The 13,994-nt window shown below is 39.6% G+C and overlaps 1 protein-coding gene across 1 annotated transcript in view; it reads left to right on the top strand.

Annotated features, from left to right (window-relative positions):
• PDE4D (phosphodiesterase 4D) overlaps positions 1 to 13,994 on the top strand; it is a 1,544,760-nt gene that overhangs the window by 43,432 nt on the left and 1,487,334 nt on the right. The window lies entirely within an intron of this gene.

Here is a 13,994-nt window from a genome sequence, read left to right as displayed (position 1 = left end):
AGTATATATAATATAAACAATATAAAATCATTCTTAACCATTTATAACCCTCTCTCAAGAAAAATGCACATATACCAACCTTTTGAATATAAATTCAGAAGGTCCAGTGACTTCCTTTATTCATCCAATAACATATAGACCCCAGGTTCAGAATCTCTGTGATCAGAATCTCTTTCTACCACCATTATAAAGTGGTATTTAGCATAAGCTTAGGGAAGGATGAGGGGAAGGACACTGGACTTTCTGTTATTAGACTTGAGTTTTATTCTAGTCCTTTCATAGACTTTCTCTTTGAAGTTGTATAAAGTATCAAACCTCTCTTTATCTCAATTTCTTGGTAAAATGTGGATTAAAATCCTATCCTTCCTTTCCTCAAAGGACTGTTGAGATGAAAAACAAACAAACAAAAAAAGAGGTGAACATGCTTAGAAATGTCATAACTTGCCCCTAGGAAGTACTTAATGAATATTTGTTGAATTAAATGTTGTTATCCATCAGGAATTGCTTGATTGGGTAGTCCAGACCTTTCAGGACAAGACTTTGCCCATAAAGCAACCCTAGGACAAGGACACCTGAGAGAGTACTAACGATGTTTGAGTGTAGAAAAGGTTGTTTCAGTACAGCTCCTCCACATTACCTTTCGCCATCTGTTATCCTTGGTTTCTGTATCCAGTGGAAAGGAACTAGAAGAAACTGTACCCTGCAAAGATGGGTATCAGTTTACACCAAAGCAAAACTCTGCTCATCATCACAAGGAATTGGAAACAGTATACACAAAAATGTCACAAAATATAAAAGCACATGGACACTGGCCTTAGCACTGGCGTCATTGGGGTAGAAATTCTGTTTACATTGTGTCTTATGAGATCAGTAACTCCTTGGCTGCCTGCAGTGGGTCTGAAAATATGAAATTAAACATAAACATAAACCTGATTTATGAGCAGAGTGTTTCAAGAGTCCTTCTTTGTTACTGTGTTTGTAGATTTCTATCATGGCAGATTAAAAACTCTCCATGTAGGTTGGGGTAAAACCCAAAACACAGATGATGGAAGGCAACACCTAATGTTAAAACGTTCATCAAGGAAAATCCACTGTGGTTGTGTAGCCAGATTTTGTCTAGGTTCTTGACTCTGCTGCAGAACTGAATTTCAGGAGCACATCAGGTTATTAGGGCAGTAATTTATTAAGGTAGGGAGGGTAGAGAAATGGGAGAAAATAACAGATCATGGGTCCCAGGCAGAGAGGAAGTGATAAAGTGGACTGATTTACAGACTGCAATTTTCCATTATAGATTAGAAATGCCCAGGTTTTACTTGCATGGCCACATGGCAGGGGAAAAATGGCGAGAGCAGGAAACAGAGGGCAAAAACAGGCACATGGGCTGGCACCGGGACAGGCACCAGGACCGGTGAAGATAAGAGAGCATAAGAGAGCACAAGAGAGCAAGAGAGAGAGGTTCGGCCTTTGTGCCTGCTTTTTGAACCATTAATTAATCTGTGCCTTTGCTAATGGCATGGGTGGAACTCCAGCTATTTGCTGTTTTGATTGATTACCCCACCCATCAATCCCACGGGAGGACCCAATAATAAGGCCCCTAGAAAATATCTGTGACTTCTCCTGGCTTCTGGAGGAAATCTCATTCTGAATGCAGAATCTTGTGAGGGTCTTCCAGTAGCCGTCTTGGGGGTACCGAATGACATGTGGGCTTCTTGCCAGGTTCCAGATCCATCTATTGATTCCCTATCTTACTAGCCAGCTTCAGTGGTTTTCCTTTTCCATTGTGAAACTATAAGGATAGGGTGGGACAGGAGAGTAAAGCAGAAATCACTTCCATATGAACTGAAGGGAATTTAGTTTCCATCAGCCATAGTGACCGTGATCAATGAATTGCAAAATCTCAACCAACTGTTGCCCAGCACAAACTATGTCACAGGATCCCAGATGAAACATATCTACAATATGTTTAGTTCTCACATCAATGAAAGTTAAGCCAATTTTGGCTGAACCAAATGGTCTCTAGAAATACAGCTCATCAATCCCTTCTTTTCATCCTTTCCTGTTTCCAAAAAAATCTCCAGAATCTGAATTTCATAATTATTCAAATTTGAGTCCATTTGCATATAAATAAGTTGCCTTTGATTAATTCAGTCAAAGTTGATTGAGCAGAACTACCCTTCACCCCACTCCACCCCACGCTGTTTTGATAGAGGCAGAGATTGCCTGCAGGAACAGCTCAGCTGGAGGAGACAGGTGCAGTGACCTTGAGGGCCCACAATGCAGGTCTTAGGAGGCTAGTTATTGCCCTTGTTTCTCATCTAATCGGGTTCTGTGTGCAGGCAGCTCCCTGTAAGGCACAGAAAGGAGACCCTGAGTGTGAGAGGTTGAAATTTGGCCACAAAATATCTGTGAGTGAATATGTTGAAGACATATTCTCGGGAGCTCCCAGTCAGGATCTTCTAAGCATGAGTCCCTTTAAGGAAATCAGTACCAGTAAAGAGGCACCTAGCTAAACAAACTGGGTTGGAGTGAACCAAATTGATTTATAGCCCATATGTAGGGAAAGGCACCCCTAGTTAGCAATTTTTTATAGTCTCCACTAAAAGGAGAATTACTATAGTTTTCCCAATTTTTCTTTTTGGTCTAGGTTTTGTTGCCCTATTAACTGACAGGATTATATTATTTATCTTATATGATATATAGACCTTTCAGGAATCCTTTCGTGCTTTTCCAATTGTTTGTCTTCCTTGCATTTGGGCTTGGTGCTGGGGCAACAGAGATAAGTCAAGCATGTTCTTTGTTTGTCAGGAGTTCTCACTCTGGCTACTGGTCGAGCTCCATGGACAAATAATTTCAGTGTGGTTTGGTATGCGAGACAGATGCAATGCAGGGCAGTGGCACAAGGTGCAAGGAATTGAGGACAAGCTTGGTAGAGGAGAAGATCTGCTAGCTGAATCTTGCCAAAATGTCAAGTATTCCAGGTAGATGGGAATACAGGCTGGGAAGTAAAGGTGAATCTTCCAAGAAGAGGTATTAGTAAATGCAAAACACAGACATGGCAATAACACTATGTGTATTGGGGACTATTGGGAAATTAATAGGATGAGAGCACACTGGTGACAGATGCTGGAGAAGAAGGCAGGGGACAGATCATGGAATATCTTCTAGGTTGTGAAGAGGCATTGGGGTTTTATACTAAATTCTGTGGGAAGCCGTGCAAGGATTTTGTGGCAGAAGCTGTCTGTGTGGCAGATGCTGTCAGCACCTCTTTCATATTGCTCTGCAGTCCCCGTTCCTCTATTAGCCAACAGCTTCTTATTACAAGCCCCAGTGACTCATTCTGAGAGCTTACTGTGTGCCATAGAATTGCACTCTGTCTGTGTAGGAGGCAGGCCAGAAACATTGGGAGTTAACACCCATGGGAGCTGCCCTGATGCAATGAAAGATAAATGTCTCAGCTTCCTTGCTCCTAGAGTGGGGCACTTCTGCAGCATGCTCTAGTCTTCTAGAGGTCCCCACTGGGATTAAGCCCCAGTTGCCCAAGTAGTTATCAGATCTTTAATATAGCAATACTGGCTTCTTTCCCATCCATGCCACTCTGCCATACTCCCTCTACATTTGCTTCCAGGGATCACTTCTTAAATAACTGTTTGCACTTTAATTCTTATCTCAGGGTCTGCTTCTCGTAGAAACCAACCTAAGAGGCAGAGGCAGAAACATGCATGGATTTACATTTGGGAAGGATCACTCTTAAAGGACTGTGGAGATGGGAGGCAGGAAAACTTAAGGGGGATATTGTACTAGTCCACCTGAGATATAGTGATGAAGGTAGGCTCTTGAGGGCTCTCATTAGATAATGGAAGGGAGGGTTAGGGAAGGGAGTCAAGAACAAAAGAAATTTAGAAAATAGAATTCACAAAAATTACAACTTAGCTGGAAATAGCCTGAGAAGGAGGGGAAGAGTCTCAAATTATTTAATGTTAGGGCTTGATGACTGGGGGAATCCATTAAACATTAAAGGTAAAAAAAATATAGATTGGGGGTAGGAATTTTAGTGACTATAAGGAATTTGGATTTGATTATGCTGCTTGAGGAGTTACTGTGAACACCATGGATCTTACTGGAGAAAACTGCCTTGGAGACCCCACTTGGAAGTCAGGCATCGGGCTGGAAGCAGTGAGTGTGGGTGTGGTCACTTAAGCAGAGCAGGATGGTAAGGAGATGGGGAGCCCAGCAAAGACAGAATTTTGGGAGTACCAACCTTTCACAAGCAAGTTCACATTGAGGAGCCTGCTAAAGAGAAGGGGTGGTCTGCAAGTCCAAACGAGGCTAAGGGATTGACATCACAGAAGCCTAGGGAGGGCAAAGTGTCAGGGAGGAGGGAGGAAGCAACAGAGTCAAAGGCTGCAAAGGGATTTGGTGAGGTAAGACATTTCCTTTGGCTATGGAAATTGGGTGGTCATGGTGTCTTTAGGAAGTGTCATATTTATTTGGAATCATTAGAGAGGCAGGAAAATTTTTTTCCTTTGAGAAATCTGAGCTTACAACTTAGAAAATAGGCTAAGAACTGCCTAGAAAAAGGATTTCTTTAATGAATAGAATTAAGCTAAATAATGCTGCCTTCTATTTAGATGATTGGGATGGAAATGGATAATTACTAAGCCTCAGATTTGTTTGTAAAGATTTTCCTTCTAAGCTGTTTTTTTCTTTTAAGTTGTTCCTATTCCATTTTAATTATCACAGACTTCAATTTCATATTGCCTAAAGAATAACGTTTAATCCTATAACTGATGACCTTTCAATAAAAATTCTGCTTTCTATATCCTATTTAGTTAGTTGTGGTTGAGAAATGGGTCTCTAGAGTTAGGTCACTTGGGTTTTAAATCCTGGCTCCACTACCCATGCTCTAGGGTCTTTGGGGTAGTTACTTTACTTCTTTGTTTGTCAGTTTTCTCCTCTGAAAAGAGGAATAATAATACAACCTCAAAGGTTTGTTCTGAGGACCAAATGAGTTAATTCTTGTAATGCACTTAAAAACATGCCTGACATAGAGTAACTGCTCAAAAAGCTTTACTATTAGGAGTAGTATTTTTACCATTTATTATTTGTTACTATTATTAAAATTTGGGAGATAGCATCATATAAAGGAATAATAATTGGGCTAGAAAACAGAAGACAAGGGGTCTCAGCATTCCTGCCAACTCTGTGGGTTTGAACAAGTCCATTCATTTCTATGGGTTCCCTTTCCTCATCTGTAAAAGATGGAGCCTGGAAGAGATAATCTGTGAATCCAGCCTTGGTTTTAATATTCCGGAAGGCTATGTTTTGCTTGGTATTAGTTGATTTAGATGACAGTTTTAGCTATAATAAGTTTTTGTGTTTTTTTTTTCCCAAAGGGAAGATTAATGGGCAAAAAGGGGAAATTGGAAAACATTTCCATTAGGCAAATGCTTTCTGGAAAGTACAACAAATGTTTTGGTTTATTTACATGTGATTCTTTCCTTGAGTTCAAATACATAAATCAGTTGCTTATGTTATATTCAGATAGCCTTTTTTTCCCCCCTAGTGTACTGTGGTTGAAACAAATCCACTTAATTTTCATTTTTCTTTGCCTTGTTTCTCATACCTCTTGTCAGAAAATCCTAGTTTGTGTGTGTGTTTAATGTATCCATTTTTATTTGCTTTGAGCCGTAATCTGTATAAAGACAGCCCACTTAAAGTAATTATTCTTTTAGATTTTAAACATGGCATACCTGTAAGTAAAATAATAATTATATAATGTGCTGTTTGCTTACTTCTTAGAACATTTTTTTGAGATCTGAAAATTGGTCCCTGGTCTTATTCTGCACTTATTCCAACTAATGTTTCCTTTGATGAGCTGTTTTTCATGTGTACACATGGGGGAGCTTTTGAGACATTGGTTTGACTGTTAGATTTCGCTGACTTTCTCAGCAGTGTGATGATGGACAGGAATTCTCCATTGCAGGTATGTAATAGGGCAAGACTGACTGTAGAACTGGTTTAAATTTCCCCAGTGTTCCCCATTGAATACGGGGTCCTAGAACCAATTTGTATTCCTCTTCTAAAAGTAGTGATGCATCTATAGTCTCTAGAAAAAATGGGTAAAATTTGAAAAATGAAAAGGAAAATTTAAGGCTGATATAGTATTTTCTAAGGCTGCAGTGAACATGGGGACTGTCTCTTCAGGTGAAATGGTGGGAAGTCAGGCATAAACTCTGACTTTGACAGCAGCATTATTTAAAAGAACCTCTCAAATTACTACAAATCCATCCACAGTAAAAGAAAAGTCTAAAATTCTTTGGAATTTAAAATATCACACTAGAAGGAGCAGAAAGAAATTAAGAGGTTTGAGTTGCGCCTGATACTCTTTGGCATCTGGCTCTACATTTGCCATTTGAAGAGGATGCAGAAAGATAGAAAATACTGTGTTAAATGAAATGCAAACTTGGTATCATAGGACTTTAACAGATTTATCATTGCCTTTCTTTTGACTGCAGTTTTTGGGCAGTTAAAAACATAAATCAAACACGTAAAAATGGCCCTGCACAGTTTCATGAAGGAGTATTGTCAGTGACAGAGGCTTCTCTTTGCCAGAGATATGTTTATTTGGAATTATCAGTGATAATCACAATCATTTTTGGTTTGTTTTGCTCACAAGATTTTAGTGTTCTGCTGAAAATGAGGATTCTGTAAGAAAATCAATACTGCTGATTTCTAAAATGTTATTTATATATATAAAAAATCTCTGTAGCAAATATTATCTTCTGTAAAGTTGATGATATAGCAGGATTAATGAACATTTACGTTAAATCAAACAGACCATATTTCATGATGAACTGAGAAAAAAGTAAAGTTTTTCTTCCTTATCATTGGTTTTTACTCCCTAGGCAGCTGAGTTTCATTCTCCATGGTTTATGTTCAACTTGCCGTTGTTTTTCTCTAATTTTGCCAACAGTGCTCTCAATCAGTCTCATGGTTTCAACCATTTATTATATTCCCATTCTGGGTTTCCATCAGAGGTTCCAGTAATATGTTTCCTATTGCGCATTGGGCAGTACTACCTGGATTAGAAATCAAATGTAATAAGTCAAGTACCAAACTTATCTCTACTTGCCTCTCCTACTTCCTTCTTTAATCTCCCCACCCCAGTTCACCAATCCTCCTGACTTTCCCATTTCTATTCACAAACCCACCATTCATCAAGCTATCTGGGCTTGAAAATTTGGGGTCAGCCTTGACACTCACCCTTCCTATGTTCAGTATGTGTCTGTTGTGCCCATGTCTACCCTCAGGCTCCATGATTCAGTAGAAGTTCTCACAAGTCTCAATGTGTTACACTGACATTTACAGTTTATCACAACGAAAGCGGACAAATTAAAATTATAAAAGGGCAAGGCCCATGGGGTGAAGTCTGGGAGAAACCAGGTGAAAGCCCAGTGTCCTCTCCCAGTTGAGTAGTGCAGACACACTTAATTCTCTCAGCAATGATGTCTGGCAATATGTGCAAAATGTTGTCAACCAGGCAAGCTCATTTGGGCCTTGGTGTCCGGGAGCTTTATACTGGGGCCAGTCATGTAAGTATATAACACTTGTGTGATTGACCTCTGCTATTCAAAATTCCAGCCTCCTAGAGAAAAAACAGGCATTCACCATAAATTACATTGTTAGCATAAGCTATCTGATCAAATTGGTACCACATGGCTCAAGGTCCCAGGCATCCAAACATACTCTTATTAGACAGACAATTTTAAGACATTTCCAAGGAGCAGGCAAGTTCTAATACTGAAGACAGGCCTTTATGGGAATGTGCAGGGTTTGGGCAACCCAGGCCTGCTGAATTAACCCTTTCCTGCACATGCACGAGCAGTCATCACCATGCTTTACTGATTGTTGGGCAAATGGATAAGAGCACATACTGTGGTGTTAAACATATCTGTGTTCGATTTCGAGTTCTATAAGGACTAAATAAGATATGTTTACCACAATGGTGGATATCTAAACACTCAGTGAATGTTAGATGATGATCTTTTGTTATGATTATCATTCTCTCTGCATTTTCCTATCCAATAGTACTTATATTGATCTAATCTAAGACTTTATTGCTTTTACTTTATGGAATGTTAGCTTCTTCTATATGTCAACTTAGGATATGTTATGCTGCACTAACGACTTTCAAATCTTAGTAGTTTACAACAGCAAAGGAGTATTTCTCCATGCCATTACTTGTCCATTATGAGTTGACTGCAGCTCTGCTCCATATAATCTTTCTTGGCCCAGACTGAAGGAGTAGCCCCAGTCCGGGATATTGTGTCAATTAGAAAAGAGGACACAGAGGAACCATAGAATGGCTTTTAAAGTCTTACTTGGAACTGACACATATTCTATCTATTCCCACTTTATTGTCCAAAGTTACATTCCACAGCTAAGGTTAATGGATTAGAGATATAAAATATTTCCCTGGAAGGTGGTAGTGAATATTTAACCAATAATATAATCTATCAATTTTCTAATTGGCCTCTCTGCCTCCAGCCTCCCTCTATTCTTGACACAACTCCATTCTATCCTATCAATCAACACCAAGTCCATCTCCTCAAAGCTCAGAGCTCAGTGTTGGCAAATCAGTTCCCTTCTCTAAAACTGCTTTAATTTAAGGTTAACCGACAAGTTATGTGAGTCTGCTTTTCAGCCTAATCACTCATGACTCCCCCACACTCCAGAGAAACCAGAACCTTATCTGGTACTGGATACATTTTATCTTTAGTACCTTCTACACCTTTGCTCATGACATTCACTGACTGAGAATAAGTACACTGTTTTATTTATCTTTATATTCTCCACAGAACCCAAGCGCTGTAGCTGTAGCCATTGCCATGCTCGAACACATTATACACGTTATGAATGAATAGAAGAACAAAAGCTGCCCAGTGTTGCAAAGAAAGCCAAGTGCTTTTCAATGACAATGAGACCAGCTCAAGGGGCTAAAATCCAAGCAAGCTTTCCTCACAAGCTATGTCCTGAGGTGGTGTGTGGAGGAAGAGAGCCTTTTTCTTGTTCATAAAAAGGCACTGATGGTTTAGCAATGGCCTTGCTTCCAAGGTCTTTGTAAATTAAAAAGAGACCCCCTCCATAGGATCCTTGTGCCCCCAAAGGACTATTCATATGGGAATGATCACAGGGCAGTGGGAGAAGGTTATGGTTTTGGCTCTGCTTTCTCGAGATTTTCAAGCCCTCGGCCACCAGGTCATTCATATACATGAGCTATTTTGGATGCCTGTGACCTCATGTTGTTGTGATAAAACTGGGTCTTCAGTGCTGCTTTGGGCTTCATGAAAATGGACCTGAAGACTGCTCTTTTTGACCATTCACATTTTAGTTATTTTGGTGGGTAGCCCCTCTCTTATTGGAGAAAATAACTCTTGATGCTGACAATAGCAGACTGCGAGTAAGGATGAAGGAAAGTAACTGCATCAACTAGGCTTGGAAAAAGAAAATCCTGTTTGATGACAGTGTTCCTAAAAATAAAACAAATAGCCAAAATGATTTCTTTGGTTGCATGACTTTTAAGAATTTTTCTCCCAGTTACAGATTGTAAAATTACTCCAGAAGAAATCTGTTCCAAATTCAATGCCAAAGGGGAACCTTGCCTATCAGCAGGCACAATAGTTAGGAGAAGAAAAGAGTGCACCAGTGCTTTGAGCAAAAGCCCAGGGCAGGGTAACTAACAGTGGATGTGGGACCCTCACTGGCTCCTGGAAAGCGGTTCAGTGCTGGAGTTAATTTTCAGTCAAGCTTGGCATAAAAGCTTTAAAGCAAATAAAATCACTGTGCATGTTGTTCAGCAGCATGCTATCTTTTTTTGTTTTTGCTGTTAAATTATTTTACTTATGCTTGTGGCTTGCGTCAGGGGTTGGGTTCTTAGATTACTAAGGGAGTAAACCAAGTAAAGCAAAATCAGTGTCATTCACATAAAAGTGTTAACTTCAGCACCAAGGAGATGAAGGAGGCAGAGATGAAGAAAGGATATTAAATAAAGGTAAATTAAGCAGGTCAACTTTTAGGTCCTGCATGTGCAGAATTCTGGTATTAGAAGGAACTCCTGGCTTTGACTTATAGAGAAACTGAAGTTTGGTCAATTCAACACATGCCATCTTTTCTCGTAAGAAAACATAAGGGTATGTGAGTTGTCATGAAATATTCATATTAATTTAATGCTACACCAGTGTGTTGGTGTTGGTGGCATTTTGAGATCACTCTCATTACCGTGACACAACTGTTCACACTTCATATTTATGGACTGTAAGACTGCTCTGAAATTCCTTCATATTCAACTTGGAATCATGACTCACCCAGTGGGCAAAGCAACACAGTCCTGTTCTAGTACTCGAAGGATCTGCATTCCCAGTTCTGAATAGTTTCTCAAGCCAGGTTAGAATGAGGCATAATGTCTCCACTGGAAATACTGTATGTAGAAAAGATTCGTATTTCCTATTGAGCAAATCGTCCTTCTTAGGATTGGCCTTTCATTCATAACCTTGTCAGGTCCCATTAAGTATTATATTTTGCTTTGCCTTTGCTTTCTTTTGATTAGAATATATGTATTTTCTCTTTTCATAATGATGGCAAGGTATGTAATTATGAGTTTAGAGAGATTTGTGTTCTCAGGACCTCCCTTGACTAAGGAGTGATATACCATCTGTGGAAATGCTCGATCCCCCCGGAACAATCGTTTGTAGTTCTGTCACAGCTGTGGTCTCTGCAGGACTGGGCAGGCTGATTTTGAGTTTTCTGTTTGAGTGGTCACACATGAGCCTTTTGACTAAGCTGACAGGTCATTTTTTATCTAGGCTTGAGTTGATCTTCCTGTCTGCTGTGGCTTGTGGTCAAATTGGGTCAGATTATGAAGCTGATAGTTTTCTCTCAGAGCCCCGTATAGACTCTATTCTTTAATGTAGGTGAAAGAGACAGACTGTTCAACCCATTGATGTCATTTATGATCCTAGTAACAAAGAGGATTGTTACTGTGAAGGGGCCATGGCTTATGCTTTCTCATTCATTTATTCTGGAATGTTCAAGGGCCTGTGATGTGCTGGGTGCTCTGCTAGATACTGAGGGTCAGCAGAGGGGTCCAAGTCAGAAACAGTCTTTGTCCTCAAAGTTTTAAAAATAGCTACAGTCGAATGAAGAATAGAAAAATAATCATGCAGTTACAGTATATTATGATGAGTGCTGTAACGGGGAAGCGCAGTGAGAACAAAAGAGTGACATTTAGCAATATTTGTTTGCCTGTATGTACCAGGAAATGCGCTAAATGCTGGATTTTGTTATACACACTATCCCTGCCATCATGAAACTTATTGGAGAAAACCAGTATTGACTGAATAATCACATAACTGAATCTGTGTGATAATGTTATTAAAGAAAGCATGTTCAGGGAACGTGAATGTGAGGTAGCGGCATTTCAGTTGAGACTTTGTTACAAGTCAGTAAAAGAGGGGGAGGAAAAGGGTGCCACTTGGTAAGAACACAAATACCGAGGCTTGAGGCAAGCAAGAGCATGAAGATTCAAGGAGCAGAAAGTTTGGTGTGGTTATGCCATTGTGTGAAGTGATGGGTATGGGCAGAGGAAAGAACGATGGGTGAGGCTGGAGGGGAATCAGGGTCAGATCATAAGGGGCCTTCTTTCCTACAAGGAGTCTAGACTTTCTGTTGAGGGGAATGAGCGAGCTATTAAAGGGTTTTGAATGGGGAGGAGACATGATCAAATATCTATTTTTAGAAATTTGTTGTTTCTGCTCTAATAGATTGGTTCTGGGACAAGTTAGGAGGCATGGAGTCCAGTTAGAAAGCTGTTGCAGGAGCCTGAACTAAGAGATTCAGTATAAGAGTGATGTTGGGAGTGCGGCTCACTCCACAATGCCTGGGTGTAAATCCTATCTCTGGCACTTAATAGCTCAGCAACTTTGAGCAATTATTTCACTTCTATGGGCCTCTGTTTGCATTTCTGTAAAATAGGAATAGTAGTACTATAAAACTCTATAATTCTGTGAAACAGGGATAGGAATCAGATGGGTTACTTACTGTTTAGTGCCAGAGTAGTTTGTGGCACTAGAGTCACTATATATTTTGTGCAAGCTGTGTCCTGCAGAATGGCTTCTGGCTGAGGGGTCAGTGCAAGCTGGCGCTTGCTTTCAACTTACATGCCCTGTATCCTGGTGGGGGCTTAGTCACCCTGGAGGAAGGGATGCCTTTCATAATTTATCCATCCAGGAGGGACATCTTTATGTATTTCACATGTAGGAAGCTTAGGGGACTGGTAGCAGCCCTGCCTGGCATGTATTAAGCATTTAATAAATGTTATCTGTTATTAAGTGTTGTATGACTCTGTGCAAATTATTAAACCTTTCTGTGTCTGTCTCCTCATCTATAAAATAAGATAATATGTTTGCCACCTAATAGGACTGTTTATAAGAATTAAATGAGTTAATATATGTAAAATACTTAAAATAGTGCCTACCACAGAATACATATATGTGTGTCAAAAAGAAAAGCAGGGGTAGTGAGCATTCATTCATTCAACAACGTTTGTGAACCTACTGTCTGCTAAGAACTGAGCTGGACCTTGGAAGAGAGACCCTGTCCTCATGGGTAAACAAAAAGTTACCCCAATAATTAATTGAAACTGTGATATGTTGTGAAAATGAAGTATAGGGGATGGAGAGAACTGGAAAGATTAGGAAAACATCTTAGAACCAAAAAAGAAAAACTTTTTTCAGAATTAAATATCTCATTTATTTATTTACAATCATGACAAAACCAGTCATCCTCCCACCTGCAGAACTTGCCCCTTTGAAAAGGAAAATGGATTATTATCCAAATTTCCACAACATCCAGCAAGTACACTAAACCTGAACGGGGGCATAATTCATTCTGGAGTTCAGTTCCACATGCGAGGGGTCAGTTTCACCAGTTAAAGATGATTCCAGGAAGATTGTGGACTCAGCAATATTTTAAGGAGGGTGCAGTTAGCCACACTGCTCAACTTCATAGCTAGATTCATACGGATAGCTCAGATTACCTGGCTAACTTTGTATACAATTTAAGAAAGGAACTCAGATACAAATTACAATGCATAATTATATATTTATAGTTTTTTTTTGTTCCACTAAAATATCTCCTAAAGGCTATACAGAGAAAAATACAAATACATATTCAACCTATTTAAAATATGCTATATAACTTGCAAGATTTGTTCCTTAAGAATTTGAAGTACCGCATGAAGTCTGGATTCCAGTTCATTAAATACATTTAGAGACTAGCTATAATTTATCATCTTTTTTTAAAAAAAACCTGGAAACAATGCCCTAATTATCTATTTGGGTAAGAGATATGTGAAAGCATCTTATGTAGGACCTGCTTGCTTTATTCTTTTTGCTTTTTCCTCCTTCATTCTGGGTGTCATGGATGAGTCAGATGACCTTTCCTGGGCAATTTATGAAAAAAGAGAACATGGCGGAATATTCACGGGCATCCTCAGTAGTTTAGGATTACTTTCAGACTGAATTATTATTCAGAGCTTTGCTGAGGGCTTAGAGTACCCTAGGCAACATAGAGGATTCTTTGATATGCTTCATAGTATTTCCTCTTTTTTTATCCTCAAGCAGAATTGCACCTGCCTCTGTACACAGTATCATTTCTTTTTGCTCTCCTCTTCCTCCTCCTTTCTTCCTAACAACTCAAATCAGCATTGGTGTTTTGGGAGGCAAAAAGGACCACTTGGAATTTATACACATGCAGGAGAAAACTGCTTTGCTATATACGTTATAATGCTAACTTTTAGGTTTTTTTGGGGAGGAGCAGGGAGGGGGGCAGCTTGTTTTCCTTTGAGCTGAAAGAAAACATGTAGCTTTATTAGGTAAATCAACAATCCTGGGTCAACTGTATTTGTCAGGGAAAGGAAGGCTTGATAACAGCATGGA

The sequence above is a fragment of the Dasypus novemcinctus genome, chromosome 2 (assembly GCF_030445035.2).
Source record: "Dasypus novemcinctus isolate mDasNov1 chromosome 2, mDasNov1.1.hap2, whole genome shotgun sequence".
In the NCBI taxonomy this organism is placed as follows: domain Eukaryota; kingdom Metazoa; phylum Chordata; class Mammalia; order Cingulata; family Dasypodidae; genus Dasypus; species Dasypus novemcinctus.
The sequence above is the reverse complement of the archived record's forward strand: the minus strand, read 5'-3'. Positions and strand labels throughout refer to the sequence as shown.